The following is a 23,499-nucleotide window of genomic DNA, read 5'->3' as shown; positions in this document are numbered from 1 at the left end:
CAAGCCCTGCTGCCCAGGCATGCCAGAGGGGCTGGCCCGCTGTGCAAGCAGGCAGGGCGAATGGATTCGCTGGTTATTCTCCTCTTGAGTTTGCAGGGAGAGGACACCTCAGCTCAGGGGGTTGGGAAGAAGCTGCTTAGAATGGAAGGGCTAAAATGATGCAGCAATCACAGGCTTCCTGAAGGTGGAGGTTGAGGGTCAGGCCAAGTTTGGACAGGAGGAGCCATGACTTCATGTTGCAGTGCCAGGCCTGGGGGAATATAAAATGCCTGCATGGGGGAAGGGCATCTAATGCAGATCTGGAGGGCCTCAGGAGGCTTCCTGGGTTTGAAACAGTGAGGAATGGCCAGGTGAAGGGGTGGGAGCTTGGTGAAGTGAGGAGGACAGCAGGGAGTGAGAAAAGAGATATGTCCAACTTCACATCCCCAAGAGGAAACAGTGTCCTCCCAAGGAATGGACCATTTCCCTAAGATCCTCTGGATCCAGCCAGAGGCAGGCACCTGCCAGGGTTCCCCTCTGCTGTTCCCGAAACTCTAAGGACCTTTAGAAGCACTTAGACCACTGGAGAAGCAGTAGAAATGGGGCTTCCCGGTCCTGCCAACACACGCTAATAAACCAGCTAGAGAAAGCTCTCTGAAAAGAAACCCAGTCTATTTCTGTCACTGCTTGGATGTGAAGACTTACCTAGAAATTGACTATTTAGCCTCCCTTGTCCATGCAAACATATGCATCTAGCCAATCGCTCAACGCCCTGCTGCTCACAATTTCTTTCTGCAGCCCAAAGGCATGATGACAGCAGCAGAAACAGCTGGGCCAATGTGCTCCCTCCACCTCCTCCTCTGCGGGGTGCTCCAGGGTCCTCGGGCTTGCTGGATCTTCACTCTCAAAGGGAGGAAAGGCACTGCCAGGGGCTCCCTGTCAATCCAGTCATTTATCATGCACAAAGACCATGAGGGAGCAGTTGTTCTTAGGGGGTTTCATTTGGATGAACATCACCTGTTGCTATTTTTAAAGTACATTTCCTGTGACTAAGCAGGGACTAAGCCAAGGCAAAGGTAGATATGGAAGCAGCTGAGTCCCCAGAGGGTCTGCCTTCCCTCTCAGCACCGGGGGCCCTGCCATGAGCCCGGGGGCCATGTCACAAACAGCCTCGTCTCCTGGACTACTGAGAAACAATGATAGAATCAGGGTGAAAGTGGTAGGGTGGATCTGGAACTGGCATCAGTCTCCCACAATCCCCAGCACTGTCCCCAGATACTCTATTGATTCCTTGCCCTCACTATCACCATGGTTACCACTGACACACCCCTTCACTCATTTCCTCACCCATCACTCCATGGGCATGTATGAAGCACCCTCGGTGGGCTGGCAGGGTGCTGGATGCGAGAGATACAGATGACTAACTTTTTAAATGACCACCACCACTCACCAAGGTCTGGGCACTAGGCTAAGTGCTTTACAACACTGCCCATTACATGATCTCATTTCACTGGTGTAACAACCCTGGGAGGTAAGGATTCTTTCTGTCTCCATTTAGAGATGACTATATGAAGATTCAGGGAAGTTAACTTTCCGCAAATCATGCAGCCAGTAAAGGAAGGCCCTGCCATTCAAATCAGGTTCATCTGAGACCAAGGTCCAGCACCTTAACCATTAACCATTTGTGGGCCAGCTCCAACAGTGTTTGGTGTTCAGTGGAGGAGACAGACAAGGGATCCAAAAATTGTTATATACAGTTTCCATCATGTTCAGGTCCAACAGTTGACAGCAATAGTTATCCAACTAACATTTATTGAGGATCTACCATATGCCAAGTGCTGCGGGAGGGCCTGGGGATAGAGGTGGACAAAACAAAATCCCAGTCTTCATGGAGCTTATAATCTAATGAACCATCCAGTTGCCCAAACCAGAATCCTACTGTTCACCTTTGACATCTCCTTCTCACTTGCAGCTCCCTCAATTTGATTAAGGTATTATCTAACCATTTCCAAGTCCTGTTGCTTGTACCACCTAAGTACCTCCAGCATCTGCCCACTTCTCTCCATCCCTACCTCTACCACCCAAGGCACTATTAGCTCTCTTGTGGACTATTCCAATGGTCTCTTCACTGGTCTATATTTACCCACTCCTGCCATCTTCCAGTCAGTTCTCCACAATGCAATTAGAGTGGTTTTTTTCAAAGCAGATCTGGAGTCTCTAGCCTTCCCCACCTGACGCAGGAAAGGTAAGGACTTGGCCTAACCAGGGTGGAGGTGCTGTAAATGAGCCCTGGCAGGCATCACATAGAGACTCTACTCCACAGGTAAATTCCCAAGGATCTTTGCAAAAATCCATGAACAACTGACTTGTGCTCTCTGATGCCCCAGACAGCCTGTTCAAGAGGAGAAATGCCCAGACCAGCCACGTTGCCAGCTGCCAGCTGATCAGTCTCCCTCCAAAAATGTAAAACCAAGACTTACTATTCCCAGGAGGTCTGTTGGTTTGTTTTTTCCCTCCCTTCTCTTCTCTCTCCCTTAGAAATGCAGTTTTGCCTTTGCTAGCTGACAACAGTCTATTGACTGTCCTGCTCATAAGAAATGTGTACAAATATCTAATTCTGAGTCGAAGGTGGACATCAGCCTGAACTCCCTGAGCATCCCTGGGAAAATGACCTCGGTGCAGTTAAGATATAAGTGGAATGGGGTATCTGCCTTGTTTACTGTGAAACCCCTGATCTGTGGGCCTGGGCAGCTTGGAGTTGTCACGCAGGCCTTGGGTCTGCATCTTAAAAATAGTATAAAGATGGCAGGAAATTGAGGCTGCAGCTTCTCTGTGCCAAAGAGACTCATGCATCTCAGCTCTTGCCCACAGCAGCTGACATGCCCCAGGTGAGTGAGAGACAAAGAAAAAAAGCTGTGTATGTGGGTGGCTGCTGGGCCTCCTCGTGAGATAAAGATGCTGTGCCTGCTTTACTCCCTGCCCTGAATCCTTCTCTGATGCTAAAATAGCACAGTGTTAAAAAAAAAAAAAAAAAGCCAATGGTATCCTCTGATTGGGAGAGTCAGTCCAAACCCATGACCACCACTGGTGGTACCAGACTAATTAAATGCCTCTGAGTTGTTATATGACAATTTTAAGTAGAATTTTCATTTCCATTTTACACATAAGGAAACGGAGCCACAAGGATGTCAGATGACTTGCCCAAGATCTCACAGTTAGCAAGTAGCAGAGCCAGGATGGAGCACCCAGCTCTACCCCTCCCAGGGGTGGTAAGCAGTGTGATGCGGTGGGAAGGACATGAGCCACTTTCCCAAGAGTCCTGACATCCAAAGTCACTCTGAGACCCACCCTCATGTGTAGGAGACCAAGTGAACAATTAGAGAGAAATAACTTGGTAGCCAGGGAGCTGGGAGTCAGGAAGTGTGACCCCCACCAAGGACCCAGGTGACAGGGGAGGATTGAGAAAATATTCAAGCACCACTGGGAGAGAAGCCCCTGTGCCCGTTACTGGGAGGAATTCAAAGGTGGACTGGCCTAGAATCTGGAGAAGAGTTGGGACATCAGAGGCATTTAAACTGCAGAGCTGCGAGGGCCCTAGAGACCATTCTAGCCCAATGCTTCCATGTTGTATGTGAGGAAGCAACACCTGGCTTGGGTGCCAGGAGCTGTGGAATAGAGAATTTCAGCTGGCACCTTGGGAGTGCAGACTTCTGTAGCCAGGACGAGACAGGGTTTAAGTCAACCTAGAGTGACAAAGGTTGGACTTGCAGTTGGGGGTGAGGGTGGCAAGGAGGAATCCTGCACTGACCAGCTTTCACTGTTCAGACATGACAAGGAGGATTACGTAATTACACTGTGGACCAGCAAGCCACCTTCCCTGTATTAGACTGGCCCTGAACTTTTCTAGCTGTGGCAGAAGGTTTCTGTTTCTGCACTCTGATCTCCATGTATCCAGTTTCACCCCCAGTAATCCATCCTCAGCACATGCACCCAGCCCAATTTCCTTTAAGGCAAATCGGACCATGTCATCCCCAGCTTAAAAGCCTTCCAGGCTCCCCATAGAATACCCCACCAAGCCCAAGCAAATTAGCATGTCCTGCAAGGTCCTGCCTGGCTCCACCTCCACCTTTCCGTGCCACCCATCATTCTACTCTCCTTTTTCTGGCCTCATTCCCCATACATGCCCCATTCAAGCCCTACTTCCTCCAGCAAGGGTTTCATAGCCTCATAATAGTTTTTGTGCTGGGAACATAGTCCTTTCCCCATCTCTGTGGTTCTCAATCCTGGCTGCAGATCAGAATCCCAAGGAGGCTTTTAAAACTCCAATGCCCAGGCCACACCCCAAACCAATTAAATCAGACTCTTTTGGGGGTGGGGCCCAGGCATCCGTATTATCTAAAGCTCCCTGATGAGCGGTCAGGGCTGAGAACAACTGTTGTCTCTCTAACTGACCCTGCCCTGTTCTCCAGAAGATTCAGCCTAGGTGTCACATGCAGTCATCAAATATTTATTGAATTGGGCACCACTCTAAGCACTGGATATAAAAATAATAATGATAGCTAATATTTATTGAGCATATAAATGCCAGACACCCTTCTAAGTTATTGACTCGTTTAACCCACACAACACCTCTAGAGGTGTTACTATTATTTCCCCTAATTTATAAGTAGGAAAACTGGGGCACAGAGAGGTTAAGTGACTTCCCAGGGTCACACAGGTGGTAACTGGTGGAGCAGGGATTTGCACTCAGCCAATGTCAACTCCAGAGCCTGTGCTCTTAAACTCCACACCAGCCTGCTTCTTCCCCGTTTCTGCCTTCACAGAGCCCATGGGAGAGAAGTTCCAAGAAAAAAGAAAATAAAAAAAGAGGATGGCAATAAACAAAGAAGCTGCCCTGGGTGAGAGCAGCAAGGGGTCGACTTTAGACTGGGTGGCCTGGTCTTCCCGAGGAGTGTCATTTAGGCCAACACCTGAAGGGTAAAAATGATCCAGGCATTAGAGAAAGAGAGAGAAATACCCACAGAAGCCAAAAGAGCCACTGAAGCCAGAACCTGAAAGCAACAAAACCCGGGAGAGGACCAGCAGACACCTGCCATGTGCCTTCCCATGTAACAGAGGTGTCCTCGATGTCAGCAGCCTTTCTTCAGAGAAGGTATCCTCTTGTTGATGCCTCAATTTGGACATTTTTATGGCCTTAGAATTGTAAATAGTAAGCTAATAAACCATCCTTGTAAAAGCCAAAAAACAAAAAATGATCTAGGCAAGCAGAGAGTGGGAGATGGAGTTCCAGGCAAAGGGCCCAGTGCACACAAAGCTGAGAGGTGAGAAAGAGGATTGCCTGTCTAGAAATGTCAAAGTCCGGCGTTGGGGGAGTGAGGAGACGCAAAAAAGCTGACGGGCCCTTGTGGACAACGTAGAGTTAGGATTTCATCCTGAGTGCAATGGAGAATCTTAGCAAGGGATCCACAGTGCATCTTTAGTGTGAGTCAGAGGAGCTCAGGGAAGTGGGGAGGCCATTCAGTTCACGGGGAGACTGCACTGAGCGGTGCGGGCAGCAGAGATGGAGAGGAATCACCTCCCCCTGGAAGCCTGCCCAGTTCCTCACCTCCAGTGCATCAGCACAGTGCACTATAATGGCCCCACCAGACTGAGAGCACCCTGAAGGCAGGGGTGGAGTTGAACTGGCCTCTGTAGCCTAGCACCTGACGCATAATAAGGGCTCAGGAAACATCTGTTACCTGCAAAGGAAAGGAAATGCCCGGCTGGTCAGGCCAACAGCACCCTGAAGAATTTCAAAGAAGGGAGGAAACTAGGAGAGGTCTCTCAGCTCACCTTCTCCTCCATAGATCTGAGATTTCACAGATATTGGTCAGGAGAAGGGATGTTGCACCCATTGACCCCCAGAGAGCCCCTCACCTCATCTCGTGGCTCAGCATCCACCACTGCTGATGGGAGAACACACAGCAGCATCAGAGCTGTAGAAATCTGCAGCTGCCAAGCCCCACCCCACCCCTCCCAACCCCCTGGACACATACACACAGCAAAGACCATTAGATTAGGCAGGAATATGGGGAGGGAGGTGGTCAGAGCCAGAGGCCACCCAAAATAGCAGAACCAACACCAGTTGCTTGAAATAGCCCAGGTCCGTAGGAAGCAGTTTGGGCACCAGCTGCGGCCCCGGGCTCCTGGCTAGGCCTGGCATCAGAGCCTCTGTGGTCCTCCTGCTCCTGCAATCACCACCACCAGGAGGGTCCCAAAGCTAGGTGTCATCCCACCTCCTCCAAAATCAATGGAGGAAGAGGGGGACACTAGGTCACATGGCAAGTTGCTGGCAGAGTTGGGCCTGGCATCCAGGTGTCTGGACTCCCAGTCCAGTGCTCTCTTCACAGCACTTCTCCACTGAACATCACAGCCCGTGACCTGCCCTTGCTGCTCCTTTAGGAATCCCTGTGTCTGGAGGAGCTGATGCTACCCCAAGAACAGGGCACCTGGAACAGAGGAACCCGGCTTTCTCCTAGGAAGAGGCAGACAGCCAGGTGCTTTCGGGGACCGTGGGAGCCCCTCCTCACCATTAGAGGCTGTTCTGCCTTCATATTTTGCTAACAGAATGAGATTTAAGGAATGGGTTCAGATTCAGACTCTGCCACTTACTAGCTGTGGGGCTGTGGGCAAGTTAAACTCTCTGTGCCTCAGTTTCCTCATCATAAAATAGAGATGAAGCTGACAATGATGGTAACTATGTCCTAGGGTTGTTGTGGGGATTAAAGGAGTTAATGTGGGTAAAGCACTTAGAACACTGCCCGGCAGGTAATGCTGAATCAGTATAGATGTTAACGAGCACTTCCTAGGTTGGAGTGAAGGGTCTGGGGTCCCTATGAACTTGGGCAATTCATGAACCCACTCTGTGCCTCAGTTTCTCCACCTGTTCAATGTTTCATCCCTAACTGCAACTCGAGAATAATCAGGAAATGCTAAGAATTATGAAAATAGTTCAGAAGTTAAAAAGGAAAAGTACCTCACAAGTGGGAGGCTTGATGGGCAGGTGACCCTGCAGCAGAGGAAGGCACCCATAAATCACCCTAGCCCAGCAGGCTGCCTGGCTTTTATGGGCCCTGGGAGCCCAGGCCACTTTCCTGAACATCATTCAGAATTTATAGACTCATGTCACTGTCCTTCCCAATTCTTCTATTTAGTTGCCTTAGAAGCAAGCCCGACGTTAATAGAGTCTTTGCTGCTGGCCCAGGGAGATGCAGCCCACTCTGCATTTATTCTCCAGCCAGTGGGAGGGATGGCAGCTGGATGGCCACGGAGAACCCTCGCATGGAGCTGGGGTCCCCTACTGCTCAGCAGGGCACGTGGCTGGCAGGCATGTCCATTCTGCAGCAAAGTGCCTCTGCCACATGCTCTGGGGAAGGCATCAGATGATGACAAAGGGATCAGATGGAATATTCAGAGCAATCGGACAAGAAGAACAAGGGTCCCTCCTAAAACTGCCCTGAGTTTCTCACTCAGTGACAATAGATGCCTTACACACTCATAGAAGAGGCTGGAGCCTCCTGCCCCATTTATCAGACAAGGAAACAACACAGTGAGATGCATTAGCTGAGAACCCCTGAGAAAACCAAATCCTCCTTTTGTCACCTGCAAGCTCTATGACTCTAGCTAAGTAACCTAGCCTCTCTGAGCTTGAGGTTTTAACACCTTTAAAAGTGGGATAAAAGGACCTGCCCCACCTACTCCACAGGCTACTGTGATGAAGAAATGAGATCATGTACAGGTAGACGGAATTTGGGAAAAGATGCAAGAGGAGCTGGAGCAGGGTGGTTAGGAGTGTGGGGCACTGGCACCAGCGAGCTTGGGCACAAATCCCAATTCAGCCACTTACCTGCCGGGTGATCCTGAGCAAGTTACTTCATCTCTTGGGGTCTCAGCTTCCCCTTTGGTAGAACTTGGATGGGAATATCTAATTTACAGGGGTTTGTGAGGGTGAAATAGGTTGGTGTCTCTAAAACCTGCCAGGGCTCAGTTAATGTGGGCAGCTAAGAGAGGCACCAGAGCTCAGTAAATGTGCAACTCCCTGGTTCCCACTAGAGTGGTGGATAAGGGCATGGCTATTGGAAGCAGACTCAACTGGGTTTAAATCCTGGCTCAGCCACATGCCCGGACTGTGTGACCTGGGTAGGGTAACCAACTCATCCCACTTGCCCAGGACTTTCTTCCCAGGAATTCCCTCACATCCAAGCAAAGACCTGAAGCAAATCCCATTCCTATTCTGAACTTCAGTTTCCATATCTGCACAAAAGGAGGTAAAACCTACTTTGTAATGTTAGTATGGGAACAAACTGAGAGAATGCATGTAAATTATAATAACAGTGAAACTTAAAAATATGCACCGTGTGCCAGATACTGTTATAAGCACTTTGCAGATATTCACTCATTTAATACTCATGGTCCTAGATGTTAGACACTGGTGCTAGCCCCATTTTACAGAGAAGGAAACCGAGGCTCCAGGAGATAGGTGGCCTGCTGGACATCAAAAAGTTCAGAAGTGGAATTGCTTAGATTTGAACCCAGGCTGTGTGGTGCCTGGGCCTCAATCGCTGTGCAAGCCTTCCTCTCCCCTAGCAAGTGTTCAATAAATAGTAGCAGTCAGTAATAATAACAGCAAAAGTATTGCCCCTCTAGTTACATTGTGTCTAGGACAGGAGAAAGAGTTGTTGATTCGGAGCCCAGAAGCGGGAGGGTAAGGGGCAGAGGATAGAGTGCAGTGGGAGCCTGGGAGGAGGCCCCAAAGCCCCACATTACAGCAGACCCACAAAACTGCAGATATGCAGGACTGGGGTGGTTTCTTGGAGTCCTTATGGTTCACTTCCAAGAAGTCAGGCCTAGACCAATATCCTGAGGCTCAGGCCCCTGCATCCCCTATGCTCCATAAGGGACATGCAGATGGACAGGGGATCCCTGTCCACGGGTGAGTCCTGGGGGAAAGTGAGATGAGCCCTGAGCCATGGCAAGCTGTGCAGGGTAGTCCAGACTCAACCAATGGTGAGCTCTCCTTAGGACGGGGCAGGGCAGGAAGCAGGAGGACCCTGGAGAGGAAGGACCTTGCGCTGTAGTCCAGATTCAACCCAGTCCCTCCTCCCACTGTCTGCTCAGACACAAGGACTCTCAGGGGACAGTGCCCTCCACCAGGGAGTGAGGGGCTACTCCTGCCCTGGGAGCCAGGCCCCGCACAGAGACAGGCCTGGTCCTCAGGCGGCTCAGCCTCTGATAGGAGCCAAAACCCAAAAGCAAGGATAGTTGCACAAAGGATGTCATAAAGGTGGGGCCGAGTGCATGGGGGTCAGGCAGCCTTCTTCTATGGACGCGAGGGAGGAAGATGGTGGATCCCAAATGAGCCACCCAGCCAAGGCTCCCACCACCCTTACTCTGCATTTGCCCTTTAGCCCTCCCCTGGGGCTGACACTGCAGATATCAGGTCCCCAGTCAGCTCCCAGAACATGGCAGCCTTGCCTGGAGGTATTTCCAAGTGCCCTAAGGTTCCCCCAAGTTTCCCCTGGGGTGCTGTGAATCTATTAGAGAAATTGAGGGTGTTCGAGGAGAATGAGGCCTCTTATAACCCTGTGAAGCCATCCCATCCTGTCCCCTCCCTCCCAGGGCCACCCCAACTCAGGGAGCACAACAGGTGACAGTATGAAGAGTGGTTAAGAGTGTGGGCTCAGGAGCAGGGCTGCTTGGGTTTGAATCCCAGCTCTGTCCTCTTGCTAGCTGTGTGACCTTGGGCAAGCTACTTAACCATTCTGGGCCTCTTTTTCCTCCCCAATAAAATGCATAACAGCACCCACCCCACAAAATTAGAGGATAAAATGAGTACATGAAGCTTATAGGAGGATAGCGCTGGGCCAACAGTAAGCACTCAATACACAGGAGCCATTATCATTCTGCTTTAATATAACACCATCCAAATATGACCTGGTCATTCCATTAGCCTCTCTGAGCTCCTGTTCCCTCACCTTTATATGGAGAAAACACTGCTTGCCCTACTTCTTTACTGCCGAGGCATCCAAAAATAAGATAAACATGGCTGCAAGTCTAGCTTTCAAAAGTATAAAGTGCTATATACATAGGTTGAAGGGATGAGTATAATGTATACGCTAATAAATACAACACAATATAAATGTAATACACAGAGTAATATGATACAATGCAAGATAATACTCCATGCATTAAAAACTGAATTGAGCGAGGGACAAGACAGATGGAGGGAGAAATGCAGAGGCAGAGAAAGGCAGAGTGAGACAGGGACAGAGAGTGAGGGCTGAACTTAAAGAGTAGGGAATCAATGTTGTACTGTAATTTAAAAACCAATATACAGTAAATATCAGCCCGGCACTGCACAGTAGCAGCGCACAGGATGGCCCGGCCTGAGATAACTCACGCCCCAAGCCGGGCCAGCCACCAATGCGCCCTGCCCGCCTCCCCATAACTCAAGATCCATTGCTCCCTGCCCCTGCGTGGGTTTTATCCTGGAGTTGTTGGCACCTGCAGCGCCTTGCAATTGTGTGCTATACTTACAGGGCCTGAGATTTATGGAACAGGCTGATTACACAGCCCTGGAAACGAGCTTGGGGCCCTGATTTCTCCTTCCTGCAAGAGTGGCATTGGGCTGGAGCTTCGGGTTCTGGCCAGCCAGGCTCCATGCTGGGGGTGGCTGGGTGGCATCCCAGGGGGACATGCTGCTGCCCAATTCTGGCTTTCACTGCTTCGCTGCCTCTTATCCCCTCCCCATGGCCACACACAACCCCCATATCATCTTCCCATGGCTCCCACTAGACACTGACCCTACAATCCATTCCTGCACCCTCGGCTGCCCCAGGGCTGCTGAAACCCCACCCCCAGAAGCATTCCCGCCTTGGGTCTGGTTTCTACAAGCTGGAAGTCTTCCCCACCCCACAGCACCCCACGGTGTCCTGGCTCAACGTGCTCATTTTGTTGCCTCAGTGCCTTCAGACCAAAAGATCCCGGAGGCCCATCTTCCCACCACCAGGAGCAGTCCTGGGGAAAGGGTGTTGTGGGGTTATGGGGATTGTGGCCCAGGGGATGGCACTTTCTCGCCTGTTCCCCACATACCAGGCCAGGCTGAATCAGGCACTTCCTTCCTTGACAGAAGATTCCCTCATCCAGCTTCTAACCCTTTCATCCTCCCTCCTCGCCCCCAAGACAGTCCCACCCACCCCCACTGCAGGACATACAGTAGGGTTTCAAAAGGATCTGCATATGGCCTGGCCCAGAGAGTCAACCACTGACCTGCTGTGCGTGTAGATGCAGCCCACTTTCCCTCAAGCCATGCTGTGTAGACCCAGCCTACGCACACAAGCCTGGAATGTGACATGAGTTTCCTCCCAGGTGTGGGAGAACCACTTGTGGTTTATTTCCCCAGTGATCAGAACCCGACACTAATGAGGCCCGGGTTGAACATCCAGTCCTGCACACATCAGCTATCTGCACCCTAGACCCTCCACCCCAGCTTTCCCAGCCCCTCATCTGAATCACAGCATGGTTGTGAGGTGTACCAAAAAACCCCACTGGACCAGGAACCACTACTAGCCTCTGTGCCTCAGTTTCTCCTCCATGTAAAATAGACATAATCAAAATGCCTGCCCTGCCTGCCTGGGAGGATTGTTGGGAGAGTCAAATGAGATCACATGGAGGATATTATGAAATTCCCCAAGTTGCTGTACAATTTAAGGGGTTGTTGTTTGCAAGTAATTTTGGTTAAGCGAGTCCTTTCCCTGCTTAGGAAAATACAAGTACTATTTCTACTACTACTAATAACTCCTACTTATATCATGTTCACTATGTACCAGGCACCACTCCAAGCACTTTTTACATACAGTAGTTAATTTAGTACTCATAAGAACCCCGTTTTGCAGATGAGGAAATCGAGGCACACAGAGAGTGACCCGCTCAAGTTCACACAACCAGGAAGACAGAACACAGTGCAAGCCTCAGTAATGGGGACTCCAGGCACACACATGCTCCCCACCTAAGAAGGATGCTGCATCCATGTATTTTGGTGCCTAAGCTAACCCCAATAATGCACCATGTTTATCTGCCCTATCTTCCTCATTAGAACCCAACTTACTGAGGACAAGGTAAGGGCCTTCCGCCATCAGATGAAGATGTCTCAATGCAGAAGCTTGCCTTGCCTGCCTGCAACCCCCTGTGCTCTTCCACAGCCAGCAGCCCCCAGCCAGCTTCCTGCCCTTCTGAGGCCTGGGAAACCTTCCTCCCCCAAGGCAATGGCTTTCCTTTGTCATGTGCTTAGAAGCTAAGGCCCTGGACAAGAGGGTCTAGGATTTGTGTCTATTCTTGGGTCTCTCCTCTTAATCCTCCTTCTTCCCAGCTCAGGCCCTGTGATGCAAATACTCAGACTAGGAGGAAGATTAAGTGATTCCTTCAGGGCCAGCTGCCCCTAAATTAGGACTGTGACCCCCAAATCTCTTCATCCCATCAGGTTATATTTGGGTGAGATGGTAAGATGGCAGCTTGGTGGCAGGGTGGGGGTGAGCAGGTATCTGGGAAAGTAGCTTGACAGCCTGTTTCTCAAGTGGTCATCATCATCATCATCACCACCACCACCACCACCACCATCTGCTTTACATGAAGCAGTCATGTGTGGCCTTCGGCTGAGTCTTCCACAATGAATACTATGCACAAATAAACACACACACACACATATCTGTGCAGGTGTGGAAGGGCACTAGAAACAAGCTAGAACTGGAGACCACCACCACCCTGCCATCACCCAACTGTCCCAAGTCCTGGAGTCCATAGGGCTAGAGAAAGTTCAGCAAGATAAATCAAATGATAGATGAGAGGGAGGGCCTACATGCATTCACAAAATGGAGAGATGATTCATCTTGGCAGCATCTGGCCTGCTGGGGGGGCACAGAGTAGGCAGTCAATAAAGCCTGTTGAATTAAATGGAATAAGCTAGGACAGTTGCCTATCAAGTCACGAAAGAGAAGGCTGAAGGAGCATGGGCTTGATCACCAAATCCTAAACTATCAGGGTCACAGGATCTTAAAGCTTGAAGGGATAGAAGGGGCCCCTTAGAATAAATAAAAGAAAGCCCTACTTCCATAGCAGGCAGCAAAGTACAGAAATAATGGTCTCAAGATGTGGGATGGGCTGAGACCATAAATGGTGCAATGAGTTAGGACGAGTTCATGAACATCCCGCAATCCCTAACAAGCCTTAGGAGGACAGAGGCAGTCCCATCCTCTCCCACATTCTAAGGAGTCAGAACCGGGGCTGGCATTGTGGCTGTGGGGCTGACGTGGGGAGGCATTCCTCATCTGCTTGAGGTTTGATGTGACTAAACGCTCCCAGCAGACTGAGAGCCAGGACTGAAGGAGTAGGTCTCCGTCCCAGCCGAGAGCGCAGAGCCCACAGTCCACCAGTTCTGGGCTCCGGTGCTGCCTCTGTCACCCACAGTGCATGAATCTCCCTGGTCCTCAGTCTCCCATCTTTAAAACAGGGACAAAATATACCCTGCCTGTCTCCAGGATTGTTCTACAGAGTAAACCCCATAAAGGATGAGAAAGTCTTGTGACAACTCTGCCGTGATGGAGAAGCCTCCAGACTGGGCTCAGAAGGCTGGAATTCTTACCCTGACTCTGCTAACTGCACGGGCTTGCTCAAATCTGAGCCAATTTTCACTCATACTTGCCCTACTAAGTTCAGAGGCTACGGGAATTCTAAAAGACCATGTATAGAAACGCTCTTCGTAAAGTGGACAGTGTTCTGCGGGGTTGGATGGCACGTACCTACACCTCTGAGGGAGACGCCAAGGCAGTGGACAAAAGGAGTGAGAGTGTACGTGTGTGAGTGTGAGGGATGTGGGAGTACATGCATGTATGTGTGCAGGTGTTTGGGTACGTAGGTGTGAGTGTGTACGTGTGTACGTGTGTATGTAGGTGTATGCAGAAGTGTGTGTATGTATACTGTGTACTTGTGGATGTGTGTGAGTGTGTGATGTGTGAGAGTATGCATGTGTGTGGGGGATGCAGTATGTGTGTGCATGTGTGAATGTGTGTGCACATACGTGTGAGTATCTAGGAGCGTGTATGTGTGTATGCATATGTTGTAGTGGGGGGTGTGTGGAATGAGATGCTTCCATTCAGACTGCAGCCCTGGGATCCTGGTCATTCAAAACTGAACCCGGTAACTGCTTTGGGGAAGGTTAAGCGACAGTCAGAGGGCGTCAAGCAGAGAGAAGCATCAGGTCAATGCTGCCTGTCAGGAGAACAGGATGAGAAAGAGGCAGGAGGACCCCAAACAGATCACTTGCAGGGCCTGGATGGCTCAGCAGATGCACCTTTGCTCTGAAGCTGGTTCATGGACTCATAGATAAAAGGATCAAATACCTGAACTGGAAAGGACTTGTGACAGCGCACAGGCCCTATTGCACAGGTGAGGGCCAAAAGGGAGAGGGAATGGCCAAAGTCACTCAGCAAGTTCCCAGGAGAGCCATAAGAAGAACTAATTTGGGTTCCCCCAGCACCCCAGCAAGTATTCCCTGACCAGCCTGTGGCGCCTTGTGCTGTACAGGGACCTCTGAACTTTCACCTCCATGACCCCAGGTGGTCAACCATCCTCTGCCCCAGGAGGACCCATCTGGATATTAAAGTGGCTTCATTATATGGGACATTGAGTTAAGGAATTACCTTGCCCACCCAGAAATCTTCAATACCTTTTAGGATAAGGAGGGCCTCATCGTACGATATTTATGGTCATTTCTAGGTGTTTCCAGGGGCTCAGAAAGGCAGATGTGCCTTCACCCTCATTGCCATCATCCCTGGGGGCTCCACATCCCTCTTATCAGGTGGTGAGCCCCAAGCCACGGTCTGGGCCCAGCTTACTCCCCAAGCTTCTCCGAGTCCTGCAGGCTGAGTGACAGCAGGTCACGCATTTTGGGGGATGAGAGAGAGCCACGAAACAGCAAGACCCAGTTTATAACTCTGAAGTAGGAGCACCCCTGGGCCCACAATATTAGCTATAATGTAACTATATATAAGCCCTCCTAACGCATTTGACTAAAGCTGCCTTAATAGGGGAACAGATAAGGAGGGGGAGGGTTGATCTTGGGGAAAAGGAACAGGAAGTGGGTCGAGAGAAAGGGAGATGGGAGGACCAAGTAGATATTGTCTCCCCAGGAAGTTATTTAGAGACCTGAGTTAAGGTAAGAGGCATAGACAGCTCCATGTTGGCCTACACCGAGTATAGCAGAAGAGCGGACACATTGAGGGGAGATGGCCTCGGAAGAAAACCCAGAGGGCAGAACGGTGGAGAGAGACACTCAGCTTTCTGCTTCTGCAGGTGCTGTCTGGACAGATTGAGCGTGACTCCACTCCTGCTGGTTGGTGAATTAATGTGGGACATGTCAATAATAAATTGCCAATAATAAATTGAACTCTAACGAACTCACCTTTGGGATTTTGCAATCTCGCATGTTTCAGGTCTCACCTGTTAATACGGGACTGCTGCAAGGGAAACCCAGGCTCTATTTCAGACAACCCCAAGCAGGCTGATGAATCACAAGAACAGTTTTGTGACTTAATCCATCTCGACCCAGTTCAACACCTAAGTCTTGTCTCCACAGCTCCAGACTGTCCCTCAGGTTGGTCTGGTCTTTATTAGCCTTGGCCCTTGAGGATACTCAAGAAAAGCGGCCCAAGTCCGTCCAAATCTAAGGTACCTTGCTCTTTCTGCTGCTCGGAAGCAAGGCCAAAGGCTTCTTACGTTTGTTCTTTTGACCTTCAGTTCAGAGACTAGCCTTGTGCTCTAATGCAGGAGATCCAACCTGTCCTCCATCCACCATCATCTTGATAAAATGGAGATCCCCATTCAGGAGGTCTGGAGGAGGTTTTGCCTTGTTTACGAGCTCCCAGGTGAGGGGGCACTGCATGTCCCAAGAAGGTATCAGGGTGACCCTGTCCTATCCACCAACCCCTGGATCCTGCCTCACTGAGCCACCTCTTTCTCTAATCCTAGACTGTGAGCCTAAGGTGATGCATCCTCAATACAGCTGATATCACCCCCTGGGAGGAAAAAATGGGGGAAGATCCTACTCTTCATATGTCCAGAGCTCAGATATACCTACTGTATATAAACAGATACACAGCATATCTGTGGCATTAAAATTTCACAGGGAATGGGGGCAGTTAGGAAAAAAAAATGTCCAAAAGAGCTTCTTAGAGGAGGTGATAATGAAAAAAAGGTTGAGAAACACTGACCCAAGGAAAATACCTCCCCCAACCCACCCCCTCAAAGCCCAGCTCCTGGGCCCTCCGTCAATGATGGCCACCTGATTACAAAATGAAATGATACATATGGCAACGTCCCCCTCCCTAGCTGCCCACCACCATCCATACCCAATTATCTGGACCACACTACCCCTTTTCTGCAGGTTCTTTACCACCGCCTTTTCCAGAAGGCACTGTCAACCTGCCTGGCCTGTTATCTTACTGGTTTCCTGGAGTACTGCATGAAACTGATACATTAAAGCCCACCTTTACTTCATACATTTGACATTTTAGTGATTTCATCTGAATTAGGAAGGAGTCACAAATATAACCCTGACTTCTAAAGGGCTTGTTCAATCTATACAGTGCCTTGGCACAGATGCTCTGCCCTTCCAGCCACCCGGGAGGCACTAGCATCCTGTTCCATAAATAAGGAAGCAGGCCTTGGGGTAGCTCAGGGATATGCCCCCACCCAAGTCACACATGAGGTGGAACTGTCTCCCCGACTCTCAGTCCAGTGCTCACTACACTGCACCACCTGCTGCCTCGTCTACAGGGCTAATTTCAAGAGGGCACTTGGAAGCACGTTCTCTAGAGCAGAACTGCAGATTGTTTGATGGGATCTTCAAAACAGGTGAGCGTGAGCTTACCACAGGGAAGGCTGGGGTCAGCAGGGCCCTGATGGAGACTCTGAAGTCACCTCCCCAGGCAGGCCAGGGGGCCAGCAAGGTCTTAGAGAGGTGCTCTTGGGTGGTGCCCACCATACCTCACTTTTGGGTAAAGAGGTAAAGACTGTGGCCTTTGACTCCACGTGGACATGAGGTTTGAGTGACAATTCTGCCACCTACTAGCTACAGAGCAGGCACCCAACTTCTCTCACCCTCAGTTTTTGTAGCAGTAGAGATAGTAACAGTGGCAATGTCACAGGATTGTGAAAATCCAATGAGATAATACTATGAAGCTCTTAGCACTGTGCCTGGCACATAATATGCAATCAAGAAGTTGTTAATTTGTTTGAAGGACCTGGTCCTGTTGACCTAAGAAATTTCTCAGAATATATAATCTATTTCTTCAGTGCTCCCACCCTTAAAACTTCCCAAACTCCCAATGACCTCCGAGAATTCAAAAGAAAAAGTACCTGCTTTCTCTGGGCTTTTGTTTTTCCTGAAATCCTCACCTCCTCCAAGAAGCCCTCCTGACTGCTCTCACACTAAGCAGGCGGAACGTGGCTACTCCCTCTGATCCTCATTTCCAGACCTGACTTCCTTCTTCCTGAAAACACCTTTCTATAAGCTTGCCCATTATGGTTACACCTCCTTCTCATCCCTTGTTCCAACTGGTTCATTGTTAAAGCATTTGCTAAACACTATCTGGGTCTGAGCCCCTCTTGCCAACTGGGTGTGCAGCCCAGCCCTGCAGACAGGACCCAGGTCCAATCACTGTCACTGCACAGACCCCAGGAGGAGATGTGTCCATTCAGGAGGCCTGGGCCTGACACCCTCCCTGTGAGGCCACCACTGAGGCAGCAGGAGGTGGAATCAGGGAAGGCGGGGACCGGGTTCTGGGGGATATTTCATACTCAAGCCTCAGATAGGAAAGGGTGACAGACAACACTTGTAAAACACAGAGCCCCCACTTCCTGAGCAAATGTGCATGGCCGTAAAAATCCAAAGCAAACAAGAGAGAGAAGAGGGGAGGGAAGCAGGTGCACAGCCCCAGAGGTAAAATTTGTTTCTCTGAATACCAATTCCCAAAGTTTTCTGGAGGGCTTCCTGGAGTCTTTTATTGATCAGCCTAAGAGTGGTGACTTCAATCCCTCCTGGAGCTCCCTGACTGGGGGGAGACTGGGGCACTATCTTCCATGTCTCTAAGGGCCTCTCCTTCTCTCCTACCCTCCTCCCAAACACTCCCTCAGATCTGAAAAGGGTTCTGGGGACCTCCAGGACAAACATCAAGTCATAACACATCTGTAAGACAAGTCATATTTCATTTCATCAGATGAGAAAAGAAGGGTCAAGGGATTAATTAACAAAGATGTGGCAGGGCCAGAATTTGAGGCCCTCCAAGTCTAGGCTCCATTCCATTATATCACAACTCTGTTTCTTCATATAAAATTTGACCCTAAAACTCCACCTCTGCTCAAAGAAAAATCACAAAATGCCCAAATGGTTGTTGTTTTTATCCAGGCTCCAATTTCACTTGGCCATCTCTGATTACTGTTTGCTCTAAATCTCTGTTTTAAGTCTAGTAGCCTCCCCCATCAGACTGGGAGCTCCCTAGACATCAATAATTGTGCTCACCTCCACCTTAGGATGGGAGACTTTCTGAAAACAATTCTAATTCCAACTTCACTTCTCAAAGGGTCCTGAGCAGACAGACCCCAGGCCAGAGAGGCTTGGAAACCCGAGGACTTCTTCCCCAACAAAAAAGAGAGAGAGCAGTTCCCACTCTGCCCCATAGGTTGGAGAAGCCTGGCAAGCCTGACACTTAGAGACCAGAATGCTCTAGCCAGATCAGGACTTTGGCTCCATTCACCCCATCTGCATTTCCCATCTCATCCATCCTCCTTTTCCTCTCCAATCTTGCCTCCTGGAAACAAGATTCTCCAGCTCCTCACATTTTGGACCTGGGAAAAGAACTGGCATGTCAGAGAAGCAGGGAGCTGGAGCCCCCCAGCCACTGGTAGGCACCCTGTGCAGCCCAACAGGAGATGGAGCTGGGAGCCCACCTCCCGGAGAAGCGCCGCCAGAGGCTGGAACAGAAATGCCAAGTTTGCTGTTTGTATTTCCCAGGGTGAGGACAGGAAGATAAGTAATTACATTCCTAGGCAGAAATTAGACCAGAAACTAAATTGAGGACTGGGCAGGGGGCCTGAGCAGAAGCATGTGAAATGGCCAGGAGGAGAGAGATGGAACTCTGCATTCCCAGCCAGAGTCAGAAGGGAAAGACGGCATTCCAGCGTCAGCGGAAGGGCAGGGCAGCTGGCGTGGTCCACTGAGCCTGACATCTCCAAGTGCAGGCCCTCACAAGCTTCCGAGTCCTCCCTGCACGACCCTGATCCCTTCAACCTCCAATGTACCCTGCAGGCAAGTCCCACAGCCCACTGGGCTCCACTGCGTGTGCCTGTAATAAGCTCCTCGCAGAGGGTGGTGGCACACCCCAGGGCTGGGTTCCTTTGCTCAGTTTCCCCATAATCTCCCGCCTGGGTCTCCCCAGCATGTGTTCCAAACTGTCCCCCACCCAAATACAGCAGCCCACCTAGGATTTCTCTCCCTGGTCCCTGGGAACTTCACAGCCCTGAGAAGAGCAGTTTCCTCCCTAGGTTTGCTCCTCCCCACCCATGGGGGAGGGGGTGTCAATTTCCTGAGGCCTCCCCTCCCCCAGCCCCACAAGGCCAATCAGTCAGACTCACTTCCCCACTCGGTATCACCACCACCACTGCCACCACCCCGAAACAAACATGTGCACATGGGCACACACACACACACACACACACACACACACACATACATGCTGCTGTGGCCTGGGCAGAGGGTCAACATCTACAGCCATGCCTGTAACTTCCCTTCAGAGTGCGGGCTCTGACAAGCAACCTCCCTGCAGCTACCTGTCTGCCTGTCTGCATCTGTCTCTGGGTGCACTTGGTGTCTGCCTAGCTCAGTCCCTCTGCGGTCTCTGCTTAGGCTCCCTCCTCTCTCTTTCTCCAGCCCTGGCTTTCCCGGGGTCTGTCTCCCTCAAACTCACTGCCTATGTCCTTTGTACTGAGCCGACAGGGAACATGGGCAGGATGTCTCCCGCCGAGGGTCTGTGCAGGGCAACGCACCGCTGCTGGCTTCCAAGCTGTCCACCACTCTCCATCCTCCCTGCCCAAGCCAGCTGGAGCACCAGGGAAGGTCTGGGTGGGAGACAGAGACCTACCAACCTGGCATGGCTAATGCCAGTTTCCATATTGCTTCATCATGCCATTCTGACGCCCGCAGCTGCACACACACCCAATCCCCCTGCTCCCTGTGCCTTCTGCCTCAGGCCAGGATAGGGTCCCTGAGTCTGCCCACCTGCCTCCCCAAACTGCAAGGATGACTTCCGTCCCTCGCCGAAGCAACCCTTCCCCACCCGTCTTTACCCCATCCTATCCAGGCCACAGAGCACAGGGAACCCCCAGCAACCCCATCCAACCCCCAGCAATGGCTCTGGCCATTGTGGGGAGATGCAACAGAATGGTCTGGCGGCAAAGTTCTGCTCTTTTCCGCGGTTCCATCTGCCCCTCGCTCCCCCTCTCTGCCTCCTGCTCTCCGGCCTCATACGGATCCGCTCTACCAGCTCCCCGCCAGAGTTTCACCTTCAGGATCGGGAGAGGAGGGTAGAAAACAAAATCTCCTGAGATAAGGATGGGCTAAAAGAGAAGGGGCATCCACAAGCGTGGCCCGGGCGAGGGGAGTCCTTAAGTAAAAAAGAAAGGGATGCAAAGTTCCCTGTTCCCTCCGGTGCGTTCAGCCCCGCGCCAAGCTCCCGCGGACACCCGGGAACGCGGAGACGCGGCAGCAATCACTCACCTGGGCAAGGCAGCATCTATCCCCTGCTGGGAGGCACCGAGGCCGGCTCCGCGGGGCGCCTGGGCTCCCCGGCTCGGCCACGCATCCTTCCCCGCCCGAGGCAGGCTTGAGCTAAGCCCTCCGGCTCCAACGAACGCAGGCAGATGGTGGCCTCCGACGTCCACGCGGGGAAAGCCTTGGGAGGCTTATTTAGTTATATCCATGGCATTTAGCAAAAAGAAAGGGGGCTGGAGGTACAACTTGTTCTCGTTCTCTTCCACATTTAAAAAAAAGAAAGAGAGATAATCCCTCTCTAGGAAGATGCTGGTAGGATTTTCCAGTTCGCAGAGCCCTGGGCATTCCCAGGAACCTCGGGCATCTGGGAATGTGGGTCTTCAAGTTCAGACGAGCCAGCCGGGTTGTGTGTAAGAGTGTGTATGAGTGTGTGTATGTGTCTCAGCGAGAGGGAGCCAGGCACTCACACCCACACCCACACGCACACACACAAACACACTCCCCCGCGCGCATACTGCCCCCCACGCACGCGCGCACCGGACCACTCTCTAGTGCACACATAGAGACACACACAAACACAAACACTCCAAGGCGCACACACACACACACACACACACACAAGCGACCACACGCACAAATCCGGGAGGGAGCCGGGCGGGCTGCGGAGGCAACGCGGGGCCAGAGGTGAAGAAAGCCCAGCGGCCTGAGGCGCCAGGAATCTGGCGGCGGTGCGCACTGTCCCCGCTGAGCTCTCCGGCGCGGCAGCCCCTAGTGGCGCCTGGCGGAGCTGCAAGAGCTGGTAGCCAGCCTCCGAGCCCGCCGCCGGGCCCGCCGTCCAGCGCACCCACCCCCTTCAGCGCGGACCAACACCGTTGCCGAAACCAGCGGGATTCGCCGCCACGGCGGAGGTGGCGCGAGGTTGGCGAAGGAAGGGGACTGGCCCGGCGGGGCCCACGCGGAGCGGCGGAGTGGGCTAGGGCGACCGGTGGGCCGAGGGCCCCAGGAACCGGGAGGGCGGCTTCGGCGGTCCAGCGGCGCAGGCAGCCCCTGCGCAAGGCGAGCCAATGGCCCGCGCAACACCGCTGCAGCATCGCGGGTGCTGCCGCCTCACGTGCGGAGCGCGCCGTGCAGTGTGCAGGCCGCCGCCTGCTGGAGGAAAACCCGGCCGCGCTGGCCTAGGGCTGGGAGTGGGGGCTGGAGGGATCGCGCCCACCCAGTCTGGGTTCCAGCTCTGATCCTCTCACTCTAGAGGGGGATCAGCGAAAAATGAGCGCCTGGTGCACGCACACACACTTAAAACTTTTCGTGTGTATCACAGGAATCTGTGAGGCGTGCAGTGGCTCCAACTCTTAGCACAGAACCTTGCAACTCTTCGTTTATTTGATCAAACCAGCAACCCCATTTGACATATAAGGAAACCGAAGTTCAGAAGAGTATAGCGACTGGCCCAACCCATGTAGGTAGGTTGGTTCCTGCTCAAAGCAGACTGTGGGTTTAGAATCCAAAGTCTTTGTCTTCTTCCTCTGGGAATCCTGTCTGTAACTGGGTATCAGTAACCAGTTCCTGGGGAGTGGGCTCTGTGTTGCTGGATTCTCCAAGAGGCGATATACCTTTCCCACTGAAAGAACTGAAATTTTCAGATGCCCCTGGAATCCACTCAATGTTCTCAATCCATCTTCTCTCTCCTGGTAGCTAACACATCCCATGTGCTTCTCCCGGATATCTCCAGATAGGCACATGTGGCATGTGGATGTGTCTCTGCAGCCCAGGGTTGGTGCCACTGAATAAATCTGTAACCTGGGCCCTGCCTCCTCTCAGTCTAGGCACATAGATGGGTGCGTATCTTCAGAAGCCTAGGTCCTTTGTCTCATGGGCTGGGCACCCTCCCCGTGCACAGGGGAACAGTCAGATGGATGTGCTGCAATCACTACAAACAGACCCTTCTTTGCAGGGGTTCTGGAAAGCCTGGAGGAAGAAGGGCATGACCAGGATGAAGCCCAAGGTGTATTAGGGTGGGCTAGCTCTGTGGAGAGGTGAGTTGACTTAGGAAAAGCCTTATGGAAACGGGATGGGAGACAGAGAAGGGGAAGAGAAAAGGGAAGGAGAGGAAAGAAGAAGGAAGAAGTGAGCAGAAGGAGATGGCCAGGAGAAATGGGAGGATATGAAGTAAGGAGGAAGGGGCAGGGAGGAGGAGGGGGAGAAGTGCACAGTGAGTGTCTTCCTCTGGGTTACCTATAGTTTTACATCCTGTATGTGGGGGCTCCCAGGGACTCAGATTAGGGCTGAAAGAAGGAACTACAGCCTGGGTTCAAGTCCTTGCAGCCCACAAGGACTGGGAGCAGCAGATTGTACTCCACAGTCACCTCCGAGAGGACTGGACTCCACTGCGGAGATAGAACAAGGCTGGCCTCAGAGCAGAAATGGAACCACATCCCCAAACTAGTCAAGTATCAGGATGGTGTGAGGGAGGGGCCAGGGAACCCAGGGATACTGGAAGGATGAACCAATCCCTGCTCCATCCAAAAGTTTTCCCAACTCAGAGAAGGGATGTGGATATTCCATGAAGAGGTGAGTCCTGATCATTTTTTTATTGTAGCATATAACATATATACATAAAAAGTGACAACTTTCCAAGAGCAATTTAACAGGTAGTTAGAGAGCAA

The 23,499-nt window shown here is 51.4% G+C and overlaps 1 protein-coding gene across 1 annotated transcript in view; it reads right to left on the bottom strand.

The window, feature by feature from the left end:
- LRFN2 (leucine rich repeat and fibronectin type III domain containing 2) overlaps window positions 1–20,897 on the bottom strand; it is a 183,194-nt gene extending 162,297 nt beyond the window's left edge. Inside the window, exon 1 of the mRNA XM_037843731.1 lies at window positions 20,843–20,897. The gene's annotated coding sequence lies outside the window, so the exon portion shown is untranslated. The remainder of the gene's footprint in view (window positions 1–20,842) is intronic.
- Between the last annotated feature and the right edge of the window lie 2,602 nt (window positions 20,898–23,499).

Source organism: Choloepus didactylus, chromosome 7 (genome assembly GCF_015220235.1).
Source record: "Choloepus didactylus isolate mChoDid1 chromosome 7, mChoDid1.pri, whole genome shotgun sequence".
NCBI classification, from domain to species: Eukaryota; Metazoa; Chordata; class Mammalia; order Pilosa; family Megalonychidae; genus Choloepus; species Choloepus didactylus.
Note: the sequence above shows the minus strand (reverse complement) of the source record. Positions and strands in the feature narration are given on the sequence as shown.